The 12,946-nt window shown below is 41.1% G+C and overlaps 1 pseudogene; it reads right to left on the minus strand.

Moving 5' to 3' along the window:
- LOC134444114 (protein NLRC5-like) overlaps positions 1-12,946 on the minus strand; it is a 116,034-nt pseudogene that overhangs the window by 69,314 nt on the left and 33,774 nt on the right.

Below are 12,946 nucleotides of genomic sequence, written 5' to 3' on the forward strand. Positions count from 1 at the left end.
AGAATTGTTTTCAAAATTTTGCCACAGCTTAACCTGAATGTTGCACCAAAATACACAAGTTCATATTATTGGGCTCAAAACTACTGAACATTTTACTTGTGATACCATACTGGGTATAGACAACACAATTCCCATTGAAGTTCATACATGTATCTAAACAATATTAACAATATTAACAACCATACTGCTTAGACAATTACAACACTAACCAGAGTCTCTTTAGTCTGCAGTGTGAGTCCCCCAGTAGAGCACAGACCTGCGCCACTCCTGAGGCCCCAGTTCTCCACTTACTCAGGTCCAACTCAGTGAGGAGTAAGGGATTTTCATTCAGAACTTCCGTCAGGTACTTACATGCCTCCTCTGCTTCAACACTCTTTAACAACCTACAGAGAAAGGAGATGGTTCAAGAGTTTCTGCCCAACAGTGTCTTCACAGACATACATGCCACTATTTCCATTAAATTAATCTAAATAATACAAGCTAATTTCCATGGCAAACTTGGTAATACTAACTTTACTCTCACCTCAGTTTGCAGTTTTGATCTTTCAGTGCTGAACTAAGTCGCTTTACACCAGAGTCTCCAGGGTCGTTTCCCCTCAGGTCCAGCTCCTTCAGGTGTGTGGGATTTTGTTCAAGAGCTGAGGCCAGAGTAGCATATCCCTCTCCTGTTATACCACAGTCTGACAATCTGGAGAGAAGGCAGATAGATCACTACCATTTTCCTTCTGAACAGAGAACATGTGAACTGCAAGTCACTCATTGTTTTGACATTATTGTTTTGTCATGGAGAGGGCTCTTGTTTCCATGAAGGAATAACGAGTACGGCAGTTTTGAAAAGTAACATTTTCAACAATATTTCAATAAGAAATAGACTAATGTGTAGCGCTTCATTCAAGCCTAGGTGACTTACGCATGCACATTAAAGATAAAATAACTAGCCTAGGAGCGGTCCTCAACTCTGATTTGAGCTTTGAGTCTCACATTAACAGGATAATAAAATGTGCTTTTTTCCATCATAGAAACATTCTTAAGAATCTTAACAAGGACCAGAAGGAGAGAGCACTCCTGTCTTGGCAGGTTTTCACTGGATGCCTGTCTCCTATAGAATGAACTTTAAGATTCTGCTGACAGTATTTAACGCATCAAAAGGACTTGCCCCCAATTAAATCTCTGACATGCCCTCTTTGTATGCCCCTGCTCGAGCTCTCAGATCCACTGATGCCAAGCTGCTAAGGATTGTTTATCACTTATCCTTGGCCTAACTCTAGTGGACCTTTTACCTCTATAATCTCTACTTATGTCCTCTTTAAACTTATTTCATTTTCTCTACATGTACTGACTTACCTATCTACTTATTTTCTCTATTCCTTCTAGTGTTCTTGCAATTCTTTCTTGTTTCTGTCTCTCTTTTCTACTTAACGTTTTATTTTCATTTTGAAAATTGATGTTTATCCATTTGTTAAGCACTTGGGCTGCATGCCTTGTATGATATTGTGCTGTACTTATTATGGGTTATTAGGGCCCAAGCAGCGAAGTGCAAGGGCCACGCGGACACTTACGCCACTTGGTACACCAATCGGAGATAGCCACCGCTACTCAGACGCCGAATATTAACCCCTGATGGAACAGGGGGATGAGGCCACGCCCCCAAACGCGTTTAGATGCGGGGTCAACATATACTTTCAGTTAGAGACTCGGGAGATTTTTTAAACTGTGTATCTCACAAAGGCACATAATAAAGTCCATACAATGATATGGCCACGCCCAATAGGACATTTAGGGGCGTGGCCAACATCTACTTTGAGCTACAGACTCGGGAGTTTTTTTAAGTTGTGTATCTCACTAAGGCGCACAATAAAGTCCATACAACGATATGGCCACGCCCAACAGGAAGTGAGATATTTTGACTTTTTTGGCATTTTAAAACAGGAAGTTGGCCACCATTTCAGTTTGCAGTGTTTTGCCGTTTGCGGCTTTACTTATTATTATTATTATTTATTTTTTTTATTATTATTATTTTTTTTTATTATTATTATTATTATTATTGTTATTATTTGTATTATTATTATTAAGGATATGGATTTCTGGAATCATGTCCTGTGGTCTGATGACAATAACATAAACACATTTGTTTTAGATGGTGTCTAGCCTGTCATGTGGTGGTAAACAAATAAGCGTTACAAAGAAGTGTGACGTGCTTACAGTAAAGCATGGTAGTGGGATTGACATGGTTTGGGGTTGCCTGAAGGCCATCAACATTAGCAGGATGAATTTCACCAATAGAAACATGCACTGTGATAACTCAAGCAGATCATGATCCTCTGTATGGAATTTTAACATACAACTCGCTTTTGCAGCACCATCATTTCCCAGGAATGGTAAAATACAGTATATCACGAAAGTGAATACACCCCTCACAGTTTTGCAGATTTTTGAGTATATCTTTTCATAGGAAAGCATTACAGAAATGTAACTTTGACACAATAATTAGTGACCTTTTAACAACATATTTAACCGCTTAAATTTCTTGTTCACTCAGAAAAAAAAAATACAGCCATTAATGTTTGAACATGTACTCACAAAAGTGAGTACACCCCAGATTAAAATCCGGTAGAGAAGGGGCTATGTTGGCTCGAATCGTCTCGAAATGAAACGAAATGACAAGGGAGGTCATCAGTGTGTGTTTCAACCTTTCTTTGCATTGAACTTTTAAATTTTGAGTCTGCATCTGGTTTAAATAGATTGGTGTGAGATTTGAATGCAATCCTATGGAGAATATCATGATCTGCTTCAGTAGTCACAGTGCATGTTGACATGCATGTTTCTTTTAGGTGTATTTCAGATTGCCAATGTTGACAGCATTCATGCATCCCCAAACCATGTTAGTCCCACTACCATGCTTGGCTTATGAGAGGATACACCTTTTTTTTAAAACTCACTTGTTTACCACCACACATGCTTGACACCATCTAAAGCAAATTTGTTTATCTTGGTCTCTTCAGATCACACAACATGGTTCCAGTGATCCATATCCTTGGTCTGTTCATCTCTCTTGAGACCAAGATAAGCACATTTGCTTTAGATGGTGTCACGCATGTGTGGTGGTAAACAAGTGAGTTTTACAAAAAAGGTGTATCCTCTCATAAGCCAAGCATGGTAGTGGGACTGACATGGTTTGGGGATGCATGAATGCTGTCAACATTGGCAATCTGAAATACACCTAAAAGAAACATAAATGTTAACATGCACTGTGACTACTGAAGCAGATCATGATATTCTCCATAGGATTGCATTCAAATCTCACACCAATCTATTTAAGCCAGATGCAGACTCAAAATTTAAAAGTTCAATGCAAAGAAAGGTTGAAACACACACTGATGACCTCCCTTGTCATCCCTTTTCATTTCGTTTCATTTCGAGACGATTCGAGCCAACATAGCCCCTTCTCTACCGGATTTTAATCTGGGGTGTACTCACTTTTGTGAGTACATGTTCAAACATTAATGGCTGTATTTGTTTCTGAGTGAACAAGAAATTTAAGCGGTTAAATATGTTGTTAAAAGGTCACTAATCATTGTGTCAAAGTTATATTTCTGTAATGCTTTCCTATGAAAAGATATACTCAAAAATCTGCAAAACTGTGAGGGGTGTATTCACTTTCGTGATATACTGTATATTTCATTTACATTATTTTTTTCTGCTTTAAGCTCAACAGATGCTGTATTAAACCTACTCTACGCAAATTTCGGAAATAATATGTGCTTATTGAAATAATGTTAAAAATGTTGACATATTTTTTGTTTTACTGGTAATCAAATGTAAAACATACAGTATATCACGAAAGTGAATACACTCCTCACAGTTTTGCAGATTTTTGAGTATATCTTTTCACAGGAAAGCATTACAGAAATGTCACTTTGACACAATGATTAGTGACCTTTTAACAACATATTTAACCGCTTAAATTTCTTGTTCACTCAGAAAAAAACTAAATACAGCCATTAATGTTTGAACATGTACTCACAAAAGTGAGTACACCCCAGATTAAAATCCGGTAGAGAAGGGGCCGATTTGGCTCGAATCGTCTCGAAATGAAAAGGGATGACAAGGGAGGTCATCAGTGTGCGTTTCAACCTTTCTTTGCATTGAACTTTTACATTTTGAGTCTGCATCTGGCTTAAATAGATTGGTGTGAGATTTGAATGCAATCCTATGGAGAATATCATGATCTGCTTCAGTAGTCACAGTGCATGTTGACATGTATGTTTCTTTTAGGTGTATTTCAGATTGCCAATGTTGACAGCATTCATGCATCCTCAAACCATGTCAGTCCCACTACCATGCTTGGCTTATGAGAGGATACACCTTTTTTGTAAAACTCACTTGTTTGCCACCACACATGCTTGACACCATCTAAAGCAAATTTGTTTATCTTGGTCTCAAGAGAGATGAACAGACCAAGGATATGGATCACTGGAACCATGTCATGTGATCTGAAGAGACCAAGATAAACAAATTTGCTTTAGATTGTGTCAAGCATGTGTGGTGGTAAACAAGTGAGTTTTACAAAAAAGGTGTATCCTCTCATAAGCCAAGCATGATAGTGGGACTGACATGGTTTGGGGATGCATGAATGCTGTCAACATTGGCAATCTGAAATACACCTAAAAGAAACATGCATGTCAACATGCACTGTGACTACTGAAGCAGATCATGATATTCTCCATAGGATTGCATTCAAATCTCACACCAATCTATTTAAGCCAGATGCAGACTCAAAATTTAAAAGTTCAATGCAAAGAAAGGTTGAAACGCACACTGATGACCTCCCTTTGTAGCGGACCACCCCTCTGACTTGGCCAGTCAGGGGACTGCGCTACCTTTTCACTACACTTCCCAGCGAACACCACGGCGCTCCGAGTCATGCGGGGAGTGGCCTCTTGTTAAATAGCCCAAGTTCAAGCTCAATGGCGTGTGAGACTGTTCTGCAATTACAGCGCGTGCAGACAAGCAGAGCGAGAGAGAAGAAGAGGAAAAGTGTGCGCCGTGAAGAGAAGTTTCGCACAACCGTCGCACGTTTCCAGTTCCATTCCTTGTGCCGGATGAACGGAGTAAAAGTCAAGTTATGAAGAGGATTCTCGTGTGCTGTTCGGCAAGGTGAAACCCACGCAGACCTGGGCGACTCCGACAACGCTGGAGTCGTTGTTCTCGTGCACCTGTGTCGGCGTGCAGACCTGGAGGCATCCTCAGATCACATTCGCTGTCAGGAAGAATCCTGGATCAGGACGAACAGAACACTTGAACATAACGGACGGTAAACCTTCATCTTTGTGCACCTGGCTCTTCCTCCACTCTCAAACTCGTTGCTGCTCTTACAGCTCTCATCCCAGCCATCTCTCCACACACACACACGCACACGCACACGCACACCCAACACGCACATAATTATGGACCTTTACAGACTATATTTATGTTTGTGTTTATTATTTTCGAAACCTTGAATGCCTTGTTTGAATTATGAACTCGTGATCACTTTAAGGAACAAAAAGAGAATTCTTGTGTTGACTGATTTATTTGTGTTTGGTAAATATTTTGTATTAAATGCTGACGTGGCATTCCTTAACTTTAACTTTGGTAGTTTGTTAAACTACCTGGCGCCTGAACCAGACATTTAAAATACATTTTTCATATTCACCCTCAGTAGGCTAGGGGGCGTCACGTTACAGAATGGCGCCTGAACAGGGACTGAACTAAATTGACAGACTCTGATGTGATCATGATTCATGCATGGACAATTCACTTGAGCATTGAATATTTCGTCTTGCTGAATACAAACTGTTTTCATGTGGAGCTGAGTAATTGTCTATTTCTGTGGCTTCAATTAACCATGGACTATTGAAACTGAACTGAAGTGTTGCATTGCATTGAATGGACAATTATATTGAAAAGGACTGAACTTGGACTGCTTTCAGTGGCTTATATAGCCTAAGTGGGTTTAAAACAATTTCTAAGAAAAATAATCACTGAAAAAATGGCACATTGACAAAAAAAGGGGCCTTGGAGAAAAAAAATGTCTCTTTAAAGAAAATGCATAGTGATTTTGTAACCTGTTAAAAATATTGGATGTGCTTAAATGTGAACAAAACAGTTATGTTGATGGTGCATTGAGTTAATGATTTGGGAGATTATTCATATGCATTATTGCTGTAATTCCCATTCGTTTGTATACACTCACAACAGCACATATCTACAACTGATTCACATACACACACATCCTTGCTTTGACCTGCTTGGCACTACAGCCACTATGTCCATCAACGTTCTCTCTGTTCCACCACGGAACGCCCTTTTCATACCAATCCAACCTCCTCTCCCTCTGGTCTGTTTTGGACTATCGAGCACCAGAACCCGAGTAGAGTGGGACATGGATTTTAATGCAACACAAAAGAACATTGAAACATTAGGAAATAACATAAAAACAGAACTCTCTGCAATGCTGGATAACATGCGAACATTCTTTGTGGATTTTAAGCAGCAACTGCGACAGCTGACTGAAATTCGGGGCTGGGTGGATCAGCTCAGACATGACCTCCAGGTTCATCATGTCAACCTGCAGGGTGACCACCAGGTGGCCTCGGGACTCAGCGAATCCCCAGGTAGAGCACCTGCAACTTGCTGTGCTCCAGAAGCATCTCCAGCTGCAGGTCGAGGTGGTGCTTGTCTCTTCACCTCTGTGCAACCGGAGTCGGACATGCAGCCTACTTCTCCAGTTCGCCTCCCAGTCTCCATGTCTACAGTGCATGCAGAGCAGCAGAGGTGCCCTGTGATCCAGCGCATCCTGCACTCCATCGGCGAAGGCTGTGAAGACACAAGCCGGAAGTATGCTGTGTCTGCAGGTGTGGTGTATAGGAAGACCCAATCTGGTCAGTACAGACTTTACATTCCCTCTACACTGGTGGAAGCTGTCCTGCGTGCTTACACACAACCCGAGCACCAGGGGCTGTTTAAGACTTTCTATCGTTTGCACAGTGCTGTTTTTTGGCCTAACCTGTGGAGTTCATTAAAGAGCTTCATGAGGGCCTCTCCAAAGACTGACACTGGAAGTAGAGGACAGCCTTCAACTGCAGCTCCATGTGAACCTGCTGTTACAGACTGTGGTGCAGTTCAGGACATTAATGTTTGCAATCCAACAGCAGCCTTAGTCCAGAGTTCTGACAAAGCAGAAGAACTGTATTCACTTTCTGTATTTAAAATGTTTCACACACTTGTTCCTCATACCAGGACCAGTAGCAGTGATGACGGACCCTTCTCCACTGACTCTTCAGAAGATGAGGCTGACATTATGTGCTACCCTGGGTGGTGAGTTTCATCCAACCTACGGTTGTCTTTCCAAGGGGGGGAGAGTGTAGCGGACCGCCCCTCTGACTTGGCCAGTCAGGGGACTGCGCTACCTTTTCTTCACTACACTTCCCAGCGAACACCACGGCGCTCCGAGTCATGCGGGGAGTGGCCTCTTGTTAAATAGCCCAAGTTCAAGCTCAATGGCGGGTGAGACTGTTCTGCAATTACAGCGCGTGCAGAGAAGCAGAGCGAGAGAGAAGAAGAGGAAAAGTGTGCGCCGTGAAGAGAAGTTTCGCACAACCGTCGCACGTTTCCAGTTCCATTCCTTGTGCCGGATGAACGGAGTAAAAGTCAAGTTATGAAGAGGATTCTCGTGTGCTGTTCGGCAAGGTGAAACCCACGCAGACCTGGGCGACTCCGACAACGCTGGAGTCGTTGTTCTCGTGCACCTGTGTCGGCGTGCAGACCTGGAGGCATCCTCAGATCACATTCGCTGTCAGGAAGAATCCTGGATCAGGACGAACAGAACACTTGAACATAACGGACGGTAAACCTTCATCTTTGTGCACCTGGCTCTTCCTCCACTCTCAAACTCGTTGCTGCTCTTACAGCTCTCATCCCAGCCATCTCTCCACACACACACACACACACGCCCAACACGCACATAATTATGGACATTTACGGACTACATTTATGTTTGCGTTTATTATTTTGAAACCTTGAATGCCTTGTTTTGACTTATGAACTCGTGATCACTAAAAGAAAAGAAAAGAGAATTCTTGTGTTGAACTGATTTATTTGTGTTTGGTAAATATTTTGTATTAAATGCTGACGTGGCATTCCTTAACTTTAACTTTGGTAGTTTGTTAAACTACCTGGCGCCTGAACCAGACATTTAAAATACATTTTTCATATTCACCCTCAGTAGGCTAGGGGGCGTCACGTTACACCTTGTCATCCCTTTTCATTTCGTTTCATTTTGAGACGATTCGAGCCAACATAGCCCCTTCTCTACCAGATTTTAATCTGGGGTGTACTCACTTTTGTGAGTACATGTTCAAACATTAATGGCTGTATTTTGTTTTTTTCTGAGTGAACAAGAAATTTAAGTGGTTAAATATGTTGTTAAAAGGTCACTAATCATTGTGTCAAAGTGAAATTTCTGTAATGCTTTCCTATGAAAAGATAAACTCAAAAATCTGCAAAACTGTGAGGGGTGTATTCACTTTCGTGATATACTGTACACACATGCTAGCACACACCCCACACACACACTGTGTTGCAAAAGCACATTATCTGCACAGCACAACAATTTAACAACAATTTCATTTCTGTCTTGACATCTGGACCCTCAAAACAGTGATAACAGTAAACACTTTTTTCCCCTTTTTTCCTTTTTTTTTAAGGATGAAAGTGAAAGTTTACAAACTCATTGTAGTGCGAATTCATATGGATGTTTACCAAATGTAGCGTACATCATCTGAGACTAAAGATGGTGAATCACATTACATGAACAAATAAAATGACTGACTTGAGTGACTGCGGTCTGCAGTGTGAATCCTCCAGCAGAGCACATATCTGATTCACTCCAAAGTCCCCTTGGATTTTTCCACTCAGATCCAGTTCTGTGGGGAGTAAGGGGTTTTCCCCCAGAACTGAACTCAGATATGTATAAGCTTCCTGTGCAGCATCACTCTTCAACAACCTGCAAAGAGAAACAAGAGAACAACACTTAATATTTAGTATCTTTATCAGGATTCAACAAGAGTACAAAGAGTCATGACAAATATGAGACTGCAATGCGACACATGCATTCAACTCCTGTTCTATCATAAAATGTTTAGCAAAGTAATAGAATACAGAAACTATTCATTGAAAGGTAGGCTACTGTTTAGAGTACAATGACTCCTCAATCCATTTTCATTCTTTCACCTCAGGTTGCATTTTTGATTTGTAAATACAGCAGTAAGGAGCTTCACTCCAGAGTCTCCAGGGTCATTTCCTCTCAGGTCCAGCTCCTCCAGGTGTGAAGGGTTTGATTTGAGAGCTGCAGCAAGAGCAGCATATCCTTCTCCTGTTACACCACAGTCAGATAGCCTGAAGAGAAAGATTGCTGATGTTTATTTTTGTTAATTCACATGCCACTATAAAGGTTTGTCTGACAAAGCAACAGTGCAGGGCTCTTTCTTTCTCGTCATTATTCTGATACATTTAATCAGAGAATAAGAATATTCAGATACAACATTTTCACTGATGTATCTGCTAATGTCTGATGTCAACTAAACACTAAAAATATAAATAAAGATATTGAAACGTATCAGCAGGTTTCAGAGGCATGTGAAATATAGTTTTTCAGCTCTACATTTACATAATGATGTATCTTAGATGTGTCTAAACCTTAACACTGGTTTATTATTTTATCATCGAAACGCGGAGCGTAGGGGATGTAATGGTTTTGCGTATGCCGCCGCGTAAGGTCTTTCGTGTTGACGCAATAACTTTTGAACAGATGGTTGGATTCGTCCCAGATTCGGTGAGTTAATGATCTAGGGTAGGTTCATAAACTGATTAGATGTTGGAAGCCAACACTTTCAAGATGGCAGAATTTTCATTTGGCCCATAACTTCTGACTGGGTGGATTGGTTCACTATTACAGTGGATCCACCACATTAGGCACAGTGTAATAACCAGTGTAACAATATTTAATACCATGTAATACTAGTGTAACAATGTGTAATACCATGTAATACAGTTACACACAAATACATGATTTAAGTACAAAATTGGTACATGATGTTACAGTACACTATTGGATATTGTTACACTGTTTATTACACTGTACCTAAGGTGGTAGATCCACTGTAATAGTGAACCATTAAAATTAAGTGTTACCATTTGCCCCATTTGTTGCCTCTTTTTCACAACAGTCATTTGGTTTTAAGCCTATGCACATCACTGACTATTAAAGAGATATTACATATATTTCTCTTACATTTCGTATTTAACATTTAAGTTTATAAATAGGTGGAATGATGGGGACTGGAAGTGACACGTTTGGAGAATATACCTTTAGCAGTCGGAGGCATTTGGAGTGTGCGCACATTCAAATAAATAGGTGCTTGATTAAACGTGATCAAGGACAGAAACATCCACACACTGTTTTTGCTCCTGGTTTCCAGGTTTGTCTGACACAGCAGCAGTGTGTGGATATTTCTTCTTTTTTCATTATTCTAATACTAGGCGAGTGCATTTATGACTTAACCCCAAAAAAATTCTAACAAAAGGTTTCTCAGTGGTTTACAGTAATATCAGATGTACTTAACAACATACTAAAAATCTGCCAAAATCTGACTTCAGGAAAGGCCTCATTTTCAAGATGGCCGCCGCCGGGCCCTGAAATTGACTCGGGCTTTAAAATTGCATTGAAATGACCAGGAATAGTGGTGTTTGATGCATGTTTCAACCTTGTAATGTTGTAATTAGACTATGTCCTTGATATATATATGGTTATTAGTGCAGTTTGCTGTTAAAAAATCAATTTACAACTGTATGGTACTGTAATATTAGACAAATTTGGCCTAGCGGTTAGGCATAATAGTGCTAACCTCTTCTTTGTGTGCATTTTTTTCAATTATGATTATGTTTTACATTAATATTCATGTTGTGCATGTGCATGTTTTAAAATGTCTTTGTTTATTTCATTTTGACAGTAATGATCAATGGTAAAAAGCAAGGAATCCATACATAGGATTGAAAATTTCACTTTTCACTGCCTCCCGTGTAGACAAGACATGACAAACATTAAAAGTGCATGACATTATAACATCTATGTGCACAGGCAAAACCAAAAATACACTTTAACTTATCTTAACCTATCCTAAGTACACAGCCACAACACACAAAACATTACAGTAACTATAAATAAATGAATCAAATTACACATATGCGTACAGTAGTCAGATCAGGTACCTGTAAAAAATAAGAGATTGTGAGCACAAGACAGTTTATTATGTTCAAACAAAAGGGTAGTTCCTCGCGCTTCTGCTTTATCATCTGGTGCATCGACGGGAGAGAGGCAGGAAATCTTCACTTGAAGGACAACACCGGAGCAGCACAGATGTATTTCTTTGTGTTTTTTATTCAAGTGCACAACATGACTAACGTTTCGATGGTTAGACCATCTTCATCAGAGTCCATGAGTGGAATGGAGAGAAGAGCCTAATTTTGTTTACAGTTTATTATGTATTTGTTTAGCACAACAGGTATACATAGTACAGTTGTATGTGGGAAAAGTCTTTTCTGGGGGGTCTGAGAGCAATTGTTCTTTGGAAAGATGCAGATTTTTCCGGCAGCCTGTTGGGTGCAGAGAAGAACTCAGCATCCTTACAGTCTGTTTGAGACTCTGGTGGTGCTAGAAGAGAAGCTTGTTGAGTGGCTTGCATCACTATTGTGATCACTTTGTGGGTGGTGTATCCAAACCCATTCAATATGGTTGTGACGAAGGGGAATAGAGTTGTCCAGCCGAGAATCGAAACTGGACCTTCTGGGGTACCAAACTGGGGCTCTGACCGCTAGACCAAGGAGCCAGGCTCCTGAGTGTGACTATCAGAACACACCCACAGCCCTAGTGATGCTCACTCCATCACACTGCCTTCCCCTTCAGGAAGCGTACTCGTGCACTTCACACACTTCATGGTGTCCCTCACGCAACTGCCCGTCATAATTCCCCCATCCAGTGTGCCCCATCATCAGTGCTTCACCCATCACTGGGGTCCCTCACCACGGGGTTACCAATCCTGGGTGTCCCTCACTTGGAATTACGGCTCACACACAATGCGTACGCTTCTGATGGCATCACACCATCCCACTTCTGACACCATTTGTAGCGAAGGGGAGTAGAGTTGCCCAGCCTAGAACAAAACCCAGACCTTCTGGGCTTGTAAACTGGGGCCCTGACCCCCAAAGAGCCAATCTCGTTGGTGTGACAGTCAGAACACACCCACAACCCTAGTGATGGTCACTCCATCACAATAGTAGCCAAGCTAAACCATACACTGTGCCACCAATGCAAAAAAGTGGGATCAAGTACAGTTTCCTAAATGGGCGAGAATTCCCTTTTAACTCCATTCATTCTCCTTGTCTCCTAAAGGGGCATGATACAGGTACACAAATGTGGTCTTAGAAATGTGGTCATGATGGCAAAGCACTTGCCTCGATTGTTCAGGAAGTTGAGACACTTCTTGACATGCAGTGTTGGTCCAGAATAGGTCATCATTGATGTCCAAACCGAGCCAGGCCGTGCCCTTCTGATGACACAACACCTTCAGTGTTGCTTCTAGTCAGGCCAGGAGGAATACTCTTATATACTAATATTTCTGAGCTTCGGAAAAAATGGGCACTCCTCCCACTTTGTTAGAAAGCATGCAACCATTAGCAAACCAAGGGGGTGGGTCGACCATGCCGTTTGGAAAATGTTGATTGTTGTGCTCTTGGTCAGACCAAGTCTTGAAGACATTTGAAAGTCAATGATAATCAGGCCAAACCCACATCTCATCTTTGTGCTGCTCAAATGGTGCTGCCTCTTTCCTGTAGTGTGCCTTGTCCC

Source organism: Engraulis encrasicolus, unplaced genomic scaffold, assembly GCF_034702125.1.
Source record: "Engraulis encrasicolus isolate BLACKSEA-1 unplaced genomic scaffold, IST_EnEncr_1.0 scaffold_45_np1212, whole genome shotgun sequence".
In the NCBI taxonomy this organism is placed as follows: domain Eukaryota; kingdom Metazoa; phylum Chordata; class Actinopteri; order Clupeiformes; family Engraulidae; genus Engraulis; species Engraulis encrasicolus.